This window comes from Tupaia chinensis, unplaced genomic scaffold (assembly GCF_000334495.1).
Source record: "Tupaia chinensis unplaced genomic scaffold, TupChi_1.0 Scaffold142542_1, whole genome shotgun sequence".
Classification (NCBI taxonomy): Eukaryota; Metazoa; Chordata; class Mammalia; order Scandentia; family Tupaiidae; genus Tupaia; species Tupaia belangeri.
Window position 1 is genome coordinate 306,120 of NW_006202391.1, and position 12,302 is coordinate 318,421.

The 12,302-nt window shown below is 50.4% G+C and overlaps 1 long non-coding RNA gene and 5 other non-coding genes across 6 annotated transcripts; 2 read left to right on the forward strand and 4 right to left on the reverse strand.

The window, feature by feature from the left end:
* Positions 1–795, forward strand: LOC102501217 (uncharacterized). The gene is made up of 3 exons (XR_336723.2): positions 1–44; positions 355–474; positions 717–795. It is a non-coding gene; the product is annotated as an uncharacterized LOC102501217 (long non-coding RNA).
* A 3,862-nt stretch (positions 796–4,657) lies between these two features.
* On the reverse strand, positions 4,658–4,729 carry TRNAA-UGC (transfer RNA alanine (anticodon UGC)). Its single transcript has one exon. It is a non-coding gene; the product is annotated as a tRNA-Ala (tRNA).
* A 3,319-nt stretch (positions 4,730–8,048) lies between these two features.
* TRNAD-GUC (transfer RNA aspartic acid (anticodon GUC)) lies at positions 8,049–8,120 on the reverse strand. The gene has a single exon. It is a non-coding gene; the product is annotated as a tRNA-Asp (tRNA).
* A 404-nt stretch (positions 8,121–8,524) lies between these two features.
* Positions 8,525–8,597, reverse strand: TRNAF-GAA (transfer RNA phenylalanine (anticodon GAA)). The gene has a single exon. It is a non-coding gene; the product is annotated as a tRNA-Phe (tRNA).
* A 2,617-nt stretch (positions 8,598–11,214) lies between these two features.
* Positions 11,215–11,286, reverse strand: TRNAD-GUC (transfer RNA aspartic acid (anticodon GUC)). Its single transcript has one exon. It is a non-coding gene; the product is annotated as a tRNA-Asp (tRNA).
* Positions 11,287–11,519: 233 nt separating this feature from the next.
* TRNAA-UGC (transfer RNA alanine (anticodon UGC)) lies at positions 11,520–11,591 on the forward strand. Its single transcript has one exon. It is a non-coding gene; the product is annotated as a tRNA-Ala (tRNA).
* Positions 11,592–12,302: the final 711 nt, after the last annotated feature.

Here is a 12,302-nt window from a genome sequence, read left to right on the forward strand (position 1 = left end):
TTGTCGTTGATACGAACAAAGGCAAAGTTGCTCCATGGCCCTGGGTGAGAGGGAGGAGGAGGAAAAGGCCTCCCCATACCGATGGCTGAGGCTTCCCTGGTGCACTTGTCTTCTGCCTGGAGTGATTTGCCCTGCAGGGGACATTGGGAACACCAGAGACAATTTTGGTTGTCATAACTGTGGGGCGTGGGGGTGCTACTACTAGCCTCTGTGGTCTTAAACATCCTACCACGGAGTGGACAGTCCCCCTCCACAAAGAGCTATCCAGCCCAGCTGGCAGTGGTGCTGAGGTTGGACACAGGGCCCTGCAGAGGGTTGTCCTCACCGTTGTCACAGCTGCTTTTCTGCTTTCAGAAAAGGGCTCCCCAAGCCTAGGCGTCCCACTTGGACTCACTGGTCCAGTATCAAGTCACGTCCCTGAGACCTGAAATCCCTGACCTAGAATGCAATGTGCTGGAATGTACGAGAAGCAGGGTGAGTCACCGGATCCCTCTTCAGTTCATTCCGCCCACAGATCCGTCCTTTGCAGACGCCCCAGAAAAGATTGCTTCTGAGCTGGCACCAATGGAAAAGTGACAGAGGCCCAGCAACAGGGCAGGACTGGCGGAGGCTCTGAGCACGTGATGGGCTGAGCTCACAAAGGGCCTGGGCGTTGGGTGGCTGAGGAAGGGGGGATAGTGCTTACTCATCCAGCCTCTCCAACTCCTCCCCACAAGGATTCAGCTCCTCTGAAGGTCACGAACGCCTCCTACGTGACCTACTTCAGCACCAAGAAACTGCAAACAGGAGCACGAGGGTCAGCAAACATTCCCCCCAAGGGAGAAGGTGACTTGGGAGAGCTGGATGGGGAAGCTTGCCGCGTCATCGGTTACGTAACTGCAGAAGGTGGACAAGGGCATCTGCAGGGTCGACACCTTGCAAACCAAAAATAAAACCACTAAACACGTACTCCCCAGGGTTCGTTCTTCCTGTTTACGTACCTGCTCTTCAACCCTGTGGTACAATACAGGCTGCTCCGGCTTCAACGTGAACGTAATCAAGTTATTTGCTACCGGTCCAAATCAGACATGGGCTCTGGTCTCCAATCTGCCTGCTTCGCTGTCCTGTCCAGGGTAAACGCTTTGAGACCAGCCTACATGTACTGTAACCTACCAGAGACCCTTGCCTGGACAGGGTTGGTGGCCATGTTATCATTTCCATCTGGCTGCCATGCAGGTGGGTCTGACTGAGCACCCCAGGGTCTGACCCTTACTTGTTACTAACTTTGTGAGACCAGTAAACTCCCTTTTTCCTTATAACTTGTTTTTGCTCCACACTATCAAATAATTCTTCATTTTCCCTTCTCCTGGCCCCTGGCACCTACCAATCTACCTTAGGTCTACTATGAATTCGATTATTCCAAGTACCACATTTAATGAAACTCGGGTTATTTTTTTGTTTTGTTTTTCTTTTTAAAAATGTAAGGGACATCTAAAAAAATTTTTAGAGATGTTTGGTATAGGGCATGTGTGCTCCCCAGAGAGAGAGACAGAAAGCGAGAAGTCACCTCCTAGTGGGGATGGCCATGCTGCAATCCCTTCTCCTCATTCTCCTCTCGGGATTTTGGGAATGCACTCACATGCGCCCAGCTTGAGTTTACGCCACCAGTTCCAGGACTTGAACTCTGGTTGACTATGTGGGAGTCCACTGACATAACCATTATGCCATCTGCTGGTCCTGACATCTGAAAGCATTATCTGTTCAATTTTATTATTATTGTTTTTCTAACTTGACCAGAAAGGAAAGTGAGAAAGCAAACTGACCGATACGGGACTCAAGCCATAGTCCCCCATGCTGCAAACCTGAACCCCAACCACCACAACACCCACTAGCCCCAAACTTTTTCTTTTTTTGAAGAGGTTTTTGGTGTAGGTCATGTGCGTATGTGCCAGAAAGACATAGAGACAGAAAGTGAGAAATCAACCCCCAGGGGGGATGGCCACGCCACAATCCCTTCTCCTCCATTCTCCTCTTGGGATCTTGGGCATGCACACACGCCTGGCATGAGTTTAAGCCACTGAGTCTGGGACTTGAACTGTAGTTGACTACATGGGAGTCCAGCGACATACCATTACACCATCTGCTGTCCCTTTTGGGGTTTTCATATGTAAAATAAGTTAGGGGCAGCAGGTGGCATCGTGGTTAAGGGCATTGGATTCTCACATGGTTGAGAGCAGTTTAAGTCCCGGACTTGGCAACTTGCTTTCTTGCTTTCTCTCTCTCTCTCCTCGCTCTTGGTCTCACTATCTTGCTCTGTCCCTGGTCAAACTAAAATAAGTAAATAAATAAAATTAAATTAAAAAATTATATTTATACACACACACACATATATATATACTTTATATATATATATATATATATATTTTTTTTTTTTAAGAGGTTTTTGCTATAGGGTGCGTGCGCTCGCCAGAGAGAGAGAGAGACAGAGAGATAGAAAGCGAGAAATCGCCTGGCATGAGTTTAAGCCTCTGGGTCCGGAACTCAAACCATGGTTGACTACATGGGATTCCAGTGACACAGCCATTATGCCAACTGCAGGTCCCAATAAAACATAATCTTAAAAAGAAAAAAAAAAGTAAAATTGAGGCTAGCATGTGGCATAATGGTTAAGGTGCTAGACATTCCCACATGGCCAACCATAGTTCGAGTCCCAGACTTGATGGGTTGCTTTCTCACTTTTCTTCTCTGTGTATCTGTCTTTCTCTGGTCAAATGAAAATAAATGAATGAATAAATAAAAGTAAATTTAAAAAAAATAAAGTTAATCATTGAACAAAACATTCTTTTCAAAGATTCACAGTTTTCAGACCAGCCAGTGGCATAGTGGCTAAGGTGGGTGGATCCCACATGGCTGACTACCTGGTTTGAGTCCAAGACCCAGTGGCTTAAAAAAACATTCCAAGCATGTGTGTGCATGTGTGCCCAAAATGCTGAGAGGAGAATGGAGAAGGGATTGCAGCGTGGTCATCCCCCCGAGTGGGTGATTTCTCACTTTTCCTCTCTCCCTCTTTCTCTGTCTCTCTGGGGGGGTTGCTTGTGCCCTACAGCAAAGTGGGGGGGGCAATGCCCAGCTTTCATAGAGAGCTCTGATTCCCAACACGAGCCTTTAACAGTAACAACTCCTTATGGCGTCTTTTTCCTCTAGCACTGTTTAATTATAGGAAACAAAGTAAGAAACATATCGTTAGTTTCATGCTAGGCCTGATAAGTTTATAAGTAACCCTCAAGATTTTGTTCCTTTAGACCTTGTTGACTTTAGAGAGAAGTGACCTTCACCGAAGCTCCTGAGAAGCAGGCGGTGTTGCCAGTGCGTCACCCCAACTAGTGAGTCATTTCACGAACTGAAGTCTCCTCACCTTAAAAGGAAAGCTTTAGGGAGACCCAGGTCCCTCCAGACCCAAGATTAGATGCCGTTTAGAAGATGAGGTCATGTTGAGGGGAGGAAGTCCTTGTCACCACAGATGAAGAACCGCACCTGTAGGATGCATCAGGACATCAGGAGCCCTTCTTTCCACAGAAGTACAGCTTTGATTTTTTTTAAAAAAGTAATTATTTAAAAAAAAAAAAAGTAATTATTTTATGGGACCAGCTGGTGGCATGGTGGTTAAGGTGCTGGACACGCTTGCTTTCTGATGTTCCTTCTCTCTCTGTCTTTCTCTGGACAAATTAAAAAAAAAAAAGTGAATAAATAAATAAAATTAAATACACAATTCTTTTTTAAAAAAGTAATTCTTTTATTATTATTATCATTGCTATTTTTTAATTTGATATAGCACTCACGAATAGAAAGTAAGAAAGCAAGCTGCCAGGTCCAGGACTCAAACTATGGTTGGTCATGTGAGACTCCAGCATCTCAAACAACATGCTCCATGCTGGCCCCACAGCTTTGATTTTTAAAAAGGGTTTTTTACTTGATTTTATTCATTCACTTTAATTCCACCAGAGAGAAGGTGAGAGGGCAAGCCACCAGACCCAGGACTTGACCTGCAGTCAGTCCTATGGTGGCCCAGCACCCTTAACCACCACACCATCTGCCGGCCCCACAAAATCAAACACAGAAATAGAGCCAGAGGGGGCAAGTACTAGGGCAGACAGCGGACGCCGCCAATTGTGTCTGCTGGAGCCGTCCCATGAAGCAGGGCAGGGCCCGGGGCGGATGCTGCTTTGCCTTGGATGGCTCCCTCTGAACACGGCTCTCCTGAGAGCACGAGGGAAGCACAAGGCCCGCCCCGGGACGCCCTGCACACTGGACCCCCCCACCATGGCCCGTCCTGGAGGCCTTTATTCAAGTCCCAGCGTGACTCCTCTGCTCACTTGGACGGGGGTGGCCAGGTTAGGGCTTGCTTCTCCATTTTTCTGCTAATTGCCACCCTTCCCTCTTGGAATGCTAGGGATTTCAGAATAGCAAGATCCTGCCCAGTGTGGAAATCCCAGCTCCAAGGAATGGCTGGAATGTGAGTTCATAAAGAATGAAAGGACAAGTTTATCTGGGTGCAAACATTTCTGGAAACTCATGCAGTTTTATTTGTTTATAATGTGCATGAGACTTGGAATCCCATCCACAATGCTTTAGTAATAGTAAAAAAAGAAAAACAAAAACACAGACTTGAAAAATGAAGTGGAGATGCCGGGGATCGAACCCGGGGCCTCATACATGCAAAGCATGTGCTCTACCACTGAGCTACATCCCCTACCCCTCCTGCTTTGCTTTCTAAAAATCTCTGCTATACTCATATTTTTAAAGGATTTTCCTTAAATCAAGGTTTATATTTTAAATGGATGTCAGAAGTCAGCAAAAGCAAACTAAAAGAAATAATTTAATGTTTTCCCAAGTAAGCCCGTGCCTTTTAGCCTTTCCACTAAAATCTCAGTGGATTCCAGAACCAGGGAACAAACAAAATTTGACCTATTCATGAACCTTGCTCGTCGCAGCGCAGGGAATGAAAATGTTAATAGCTTCTTTCTAATAAATTGGGGTGTTGGCCCGAGTGTGCCTCCACCCAGAAATCTCTTGCTTCTAGTCCTCTAGAGCCATTTCAGCCTTCAGGGACTTTGAGGTTTGGAGAGCGGGTTGAAGACTTCTTTTTCGCCTCCAAAGAAACGTTCTGAGTATAAACCCCAGCAAGCTGGGCCGGCAGGTGGTGTGGTGAAGGTACTGGGCACTCCTACATGGCCGACCACGAGTCAAGTCCTGGACCTGGGGACTTGCTTTCTCACTTTCCTTCTCTCTGTGTGTTTGTCTTGCTCTGGTCAAATGAAGATAAATGAATAAATAAAATTAAGTAAATAATTCTTTTTTTTTTTTTGAGAGGTTTTTGTTATAGGGTGCGTGCGCTCGCCAGACAGAGAGAGACAGAGCGACAGAAAGCGAGAAATCACCCCCACCAGGGGGATGGCCACACCGCAATCCCTTCTCCTCTCTTCTCCTCTAGGGATCTTGGGCACGCACGCACATACGCCCGGTGTGAGTTTAAGCCTCCGGGCCCAGGACTCAAACCACGGTTGACTACATGGGAGTTCAGCCACATAGCCATTACACTAACTGCTGGTCCCATAAAATTAAGTAAATGATTCTTAAAAAAAAAAAAAAAAGCTAACAAAACTCAGCAAGCTAAACAGGGACAGCTCCCAATCTCGGGATCAGGGCTTCCAGGGGCTTCCTCTGGAGGAAGGCGACCGTGAAATGTCCCATGAAACAAGCCGTTCCATCACTGTGCCTGGACAGCTCTTGCCCAGATGCAGAGCAGCCGTACCCAGCAGGGCAGCCTCAGCCATGGACGTCATTCAGGTCGGGGCCCTCGGTGGCCACAGAGTGGGTGAGAGGCGAGCGGGAGGTGAGCGGGCAGAAAACGGAAGGCGGCACCTTCGCACTGATCTTGTGGTCACCGTGTTGGGGAGACATCCCCCACGATGTCCTGCCACCTGGTCCCCCACCAGCCCCCTGCAGTCTGGGGGTGACTGAAACACACACCTAAAGGCCACGCCGGATTAGAGGCTGTCGCAGCCAGGGCGTCATTGCCTGCCCTCTCAGTCCCATCTGCAAATCGGGGATTGGAGTAAGTCTACCTCATGGGGCCATAGTGACGGGTCCATGGGTTACATGAGAACTTCTAGAACATATCTGGTAGCTGGTACCTGCTCTGAAGTGTGAGTTGTGATTAGACAAATATTATTATTTTACTTTTAGTAAGATAAATTATTATTGTATATTTTTAAAACATTTTGCTATAGGGTACACGCGCTCAACAGAGAAGGAGAAGCAAAGTGGGGAAGCATTGCCCCTGAGGGGTGGCCATGCCACAATCCCTTCTCCTCCATCTCCCTTCTCCTCCATCCTCGTACCGGGATTTCGGGCACACACACACTTGCGCCTGGTGTGTGTGTGTGTTTTTTTTTTTTTTTTTTTTTTGGGGGTTTTTTACATACGGGGGGGGTCAGAGAGAGACATTAGAGACAGAAAGCGAGAAATCACCCCCCAGGGGGGATGGTCACGCCGCAATCCCTTCTCCTCCCGGGATCCTGGGCACGCAGGCACACGCGCCCGGCGTGAGTTTTTAAGCCACTGGGTCCGGGACACGAACCGCGGTCGACTACGTGGGAGTCCAGCGACACAGCCATTATGCTAACTGCTGGTTCCCGACGCCTGGTGTGTTTTTCAAGCTGCCGGGTCTGGGACTGCAGCTGTATAGTTGGCCATGTGGGATCCAGCTGCCTTAACCTCTACATCATCTCCTGGCTCTGTATTATTATTACCATTACATGAGTTTATTATTTTGTGAGACAGACGGAGAGCGGGAGGACAGAGCGGGGAGTTGTGGCACAGGCCTCTGTGCAGACTGTCTTCTGTCCTGATTCCTCTGCTCAAGTGCGAGGCTGTGAGGTGAGAGAGAGGTGAGAGGGAGGCCCTGCTGGCAGCCGCACAGGAGCGCCCGCAGGTGCGTGATCTGGGATGTGGCTCAGAGCAAGCCAGCGTGCGCCCCGCAGGCGTCCTGGTCCCTCACTGCCCAGCTGCATGGGGCCAGAGCCCTGCTCCACAGGAGCCCCACCAGGTCTCCTCCCTGCGTGGATCTTCACAGCCAATCCCACACTCCCAGCGCTGCGTCCCTCAGGCCTGGTGATCTGGGCTCTAGTTCTCACTTCATCTCCTACTCTCCAGCGCTCCGGCTCAGGCCACATCAGCCCTCGCTGTTCCTCCTTGCCACCTCGGGCCCCCTGCCTGCAGTGCACGCTCCTCTCTGGTCGTGACCGGCTGCTCCCCATGAGCCCAGCCCTGGCTTAGCTAGCTCCACTGCAGCAGGCCTCTAAGGGGGCCCGAGTCCCTCTCATTCCCTAGCACACTGCTCTGGGCTTTTAAAAAGAGTTTATTTGTTTTTTATTTTTCTGTAGCATTTACACTTTTTTTTTTTTTTTTTTTTTGCACTTACACATTTTTATACCAATATTTGCCTTTGCCCTTCATGAAGTTGCGATCTGTCAGGGCCAGGTACGCCTCCCCTGATGCCCAGAACAGTGCCTGGCACACAGTGTCACTGAGTGAACATCTGGGGAGCAAACACAGAAAAAAAGAAATGAGTAAATGAGTCAGAGAAGGAAACACAGGCGCCTGGGAAGGATGATAGCTCACTCAGGAAGGTGAGTCTGCACCTGAATTAGGACCAGAAAATGTCTCACATCCATAAATATTTCTTGGGGACCAACCTCAGGACTGGAGCAAAACATAGGAGGGGCGAGCAGTTTCTGGCTGTGGACGTTAACAGTTCTATTCCGGGAAGCCGGTCCAGAAGCCAGACAATGGGACTTCCTGGGAGTAAGGGCCCCCTGCAGCTGTGGGACTGGAAGGAGAGTGTGACCCGCTGCTGAAAAGAACCGCCAGCTACAGAACTGAATATCACTTGCTTGTCTATTTAAATTTTCCAAGGGAGAGTAAGGAATTCCTCAGAAAGTTGAAGAACGTAACTTATTCAGAAGACAGATGAAATTTCACTAACAAGTGATAAAAACAGACGTTACCTCCCCGTCGGGGAATCGAACCCCGGTCTCCCGCGTGACAGGCGGGGATACTCACCACTATACTAACGAGGACAGGTACTAGCTAGACCCTCTCAATTGGCATCTTTAAAGTACACATAACTTCTTTAAAATAGCGACGTCTTTGAAAAACCTCGGTATTTTTAATTTTCTTAGTGCTATTTTAAGGTGGCTCTAATCTGCCGGGTCCTTGATTCCGCCGCCCCGGGTCCGAAAACAATGAATAAACAGAAGGCAAAAATGACGGAGCAGACATTAAGAAACAGAGATTAAGAATCCAACAAAGGACGCCTGTTGAATTCACCGAGAAGTGGGGGGGGGGAACAGCAGTTTTCATTCATCTTCCTGTGAGTCCCGCCCGGACTCCTAAATATAGAAAGCGAAACCGCCGAGGGAACTAGGAAGAACCGGCGCCGGACTTTCGCAGATTTTGCTTTTGAAGGAAGGAAAACAGGAAATGCCGAAACCCGGGATCGAACCAGGGACCTTTAGATCTTCAGTCTAACGCTCTCCCAACTGAGCTATTTCGGCTCCCGCTGCTGCCGAGCTCCGCTTTTATCCTCCTTGTTGTTGGATCGGCCCTCGGGTGTCTGCGCGCCTGCTCCCGCCGCCCTGACGCCAGTTCTTTCGTAACTGGTCGTTTGCCCGGCTCGCCTGGCCCCTGAGTGCCATGGTCCGTCCCTCCTTCAAGGCCACCGCTTCCGTGAAGCCTTCCCTGATCAAGCCTCGGACAGAGCGCCACCCTGTACTGTCCATTACCAGTTTATTTCTCCTTGTCCTGGTCCACGCTGTTTCCCTAGCTAGAATGACCACCGGGGGAGGAGCAGGGAAGTCGACCCGGGTCTGATTCCGGAGCCCAGGAGCGTGGTCTCCCCCTGGAATTCTGCTCCCTTCCCGTGGAGAATAGAGCCCTCGGTGCCTGGAAAGTGCCCGGCACACAGTAGGTGCTTCGGAAATATGTGTGTAGAAAGCAATGCACGAATGAGTCCCACCCGCTCAGAGCTCGGCTTTCTAAGCCTCCTCTACCCAGAGAGATAGGGTCGCCTCTCTGGGGCAGGTCCCCAGGAAGCAGAGGTGTGGCTGAAACTGAGCAGGGCCTGCAGGAGGACCGCTGGCCACCATGTGACTCAGACCCCGGCCGCTGCGTGGCCTCCATGGCTGCGCCACCAACCCAGCTGCAAGGCATGAAGGGATTAGCAGGTTGGCATCCGGGTTCTGCGCCTTCCCTTCCCTTTGGGAAGGGGGTGGGTGGGAGAGGATGAGGTGTGGGGAGGGCCTTAATGACCCGAAGTCCTCCAGGAAGCACCCATCAACAAACAACAGCAGGAGCATCCGGACGCTAGAAAACGCCAGAAGGAAAATAACTAGCCCTGACCGATGGTACGCCTGGCGGGGAGCACACGCGAAGGGGAAATCTGAGCCGGTCTGAACGCAGCGCTCAGTCGCTTCTCTGCCCCGTCTTTACCTGCCGGCCCCTCCCTGTCTCCTCGATGACTTGTTTCTGTCCCTTAGAGGGACACACATCCCTGGATTTAGGACCCGCCTAAGCCATGATGGGGCCAGCTCCAGATGGTCACGTAATCGTATTCGCAAAGACCCTCGTGGCAAGGAAGTTCCCGTTCTGAGGTCCCAGCAGACGTCTCCAGAGACCTTTGTTCAACTGGGTACAAGGACCACGCATCCTTTCATTTATTATTACTGTCACGTCTTAGGGACCTGCAGGTGGCATGACGGTGACATCGCCGGACTCCCACATGGCTGACTGACTGTGGTTCACGCCCCGCGAGCTTGAAACTCACATCGGGTGCCTGTTCCTGCCTACAGTCCAGAGAAGAGAATGGAGGAGAAGGGATTGTGGAGTGGCCGCACACCCTCCCACCAGGGGCGATGACTTCTCGCTTTCTCTCTGTCTTTCCAGTAAGCACACACACCCTATCTAAAAAAATCTCTAAAACATTTTTATAGGACACATAAGCTGGATAGAGAAAAAGAGACAGAGAGAGAGAGAGAGAGAGAGAGAGGGGACGTGAGCATCCCCCAGGGAGAGGCTCTACAATTCCTTCTCCACTCTCTGGGAATTTTGGGTATGGTTGGACATTTTTTTTTTTTTTTTTTGGTTTCCAAGGTGCTGGGTCCCAGGACTGGAGCCGGAGTATGGGCCATGTTAGGCCTAGCCACCTTAACCACTATGCCTCTGGCTGACCCTCTACACATATTTTATCAACAAATCATTTTACCTCTTCTGTAAGTTCATTTTTGATTGTAACCTGTTGATATTTGGGGATTTTTCTTAATGATTTGTGTAAGTCGCTTCTATAATAAAGAGATTGCTCCTTTGCCGATGTTCTTCATTGTCTTCTCCAGGCGCTAAAGTGCTGCATGGAGGAGGTTAGCCATTAAGAAATCCTTTCTCCATTGCCGTTGCTAAAAGTTTGGCAAGACCTTTCTTTTCCTTTCATGCTCTGAGATGGTGCGATGACACAATACACTGCTGTACTCTTCTTCAAGTTTAATTTGTTTTGCTTTTAAAAATACGCATGGCTCTTAAATCCATCTAGAAGGCATTTTTGCAAAAGCGAGATGAGAGTCTAGGTTGATATTTTTAATGTAACAGGAGACGAGATTTTCCTTCAACCAAGATATTGGACCCAAGTGATTGAATAGACGTTTTCTTAGTTTTAGGATTTTGATCAGATACACAGAATTAAAAAATAGCGGCAGATTTTAAAAGGCCAGTAAAGTCTCTACCAACTTAGCTCCCGCTGGTCTTTTAGAAAAGAACAAGTGTGCGTTTGGAACATTGGGACAGGTGAGGAGTGTGGACTTAGGGCAGGGGACCCGCTGGTTTTCATCAAAGCTCAGTCGTTTGGAGTTTTGAAAACGGAGTGTATCACTTCTTGGCTTTCCGACTGCTTCTATTTTGTTCTACCTCCCTCCGTCCTCCCCCTTGTTCTTTAAAGTGAATTACTCCCACTTAGGAGCCCAGTCTTTCCCCGCAGAAGTGACCGAGGTCGCGCGTGGACTGTGACAGTGTGCGGGGCCGAGCCCCTGGAGGGTTGAACTCGCCTCTCCCATGTGAGCCACGCGACGGCTGGCGCCGGGGAGATCTTGGGTCTAAAAAACGCGTTAGGTAAAAGTGCCGGCTAGCCTCCCCGTCGGGGAATCGAACCCCGGTCTCCCGCGTGACAGGCGGGGATACTCACCACTATACTAACGAGGACGAGCCCGGCCGGCTCGCGGTCAGGTCACTCCCCAAAGACAGACGTGCTCAGGTTGCCACTTCCGCCTGCTGCGCCTGGGACGCCTCAGGTGCAGCTTCCAGCAGCCCTTCCCGGGCGCGGAGAGGTACGCCGCGTCCACACGGGCGCGGAGAGTGCAGAAGGGGAGGAGCCTGAGGAGGGGACAGGGCGCTGCTTCCTGTATCACCATTCCGAGAGTTGTGATGGAGGGTCAGGGGATGTAGCTCAGTGGTAGAGCGCATGCTTTGCATGTATGAGGCCCCGGGTTCAATCCCCGGCATCTCCACGTTCTTTTCCCTCCGGTTTCACGGTTAGAAAACAAAACGGTAAAAGACGCAGGCTCTGCCCATCCGTCAGCATAAAGCTACAGGAAATCCTGTTCCCAGGACCCTCTCGGGAGGGGAGGTTTGGTTTCAGTGTTGGTGGCCTCACTCAGGGATCACCGGTGTTTTTATCTTTTTACATTTTTATTTATTTATTTATTTTTAACGAACACTGCCAGCAATTTGTGCCATCTAGCAGTTAGAAAACACCCAGTTTCTAAGCCTGGTTTTGCACAACTGCCGTTCATTCCGGAACTCCTGCGCGCCGGAGGCCAGTAGGTGTTGAGCGCCGGCCGGGCACAGGTGGTGCTGAGCCCCCTGGCACCCCGGGTAAGAGGGTTTCTCACCCTCTTGGACTTCATACTCCAGCCCAGGAGACGCGAGCGTGTCCTAGGGAGACGGTAATGGCGATGGGATGGAGACCTGGTGTGTGTGTCTGAGTGTGTGGGGAGGGCACGCCTGTCTGCGGGGACGCGCGCTGGGAGGAACGGCAGGTGCCAAGGCTCCGGTGGGCGCGGGGAGGAAGCCGTGTGCGGGAGCCCGGCGAGGAGGGGAGCAGAGGCCGGACCTTACCGCGGAAAACCGAGAGGCTGACGCGGGGTACGACGTGACCGGATTGAAAAGGCTGCCCCTGGCTGGCACGGGGGGAATCCTGGGCAGCCAAGGACGCGCGG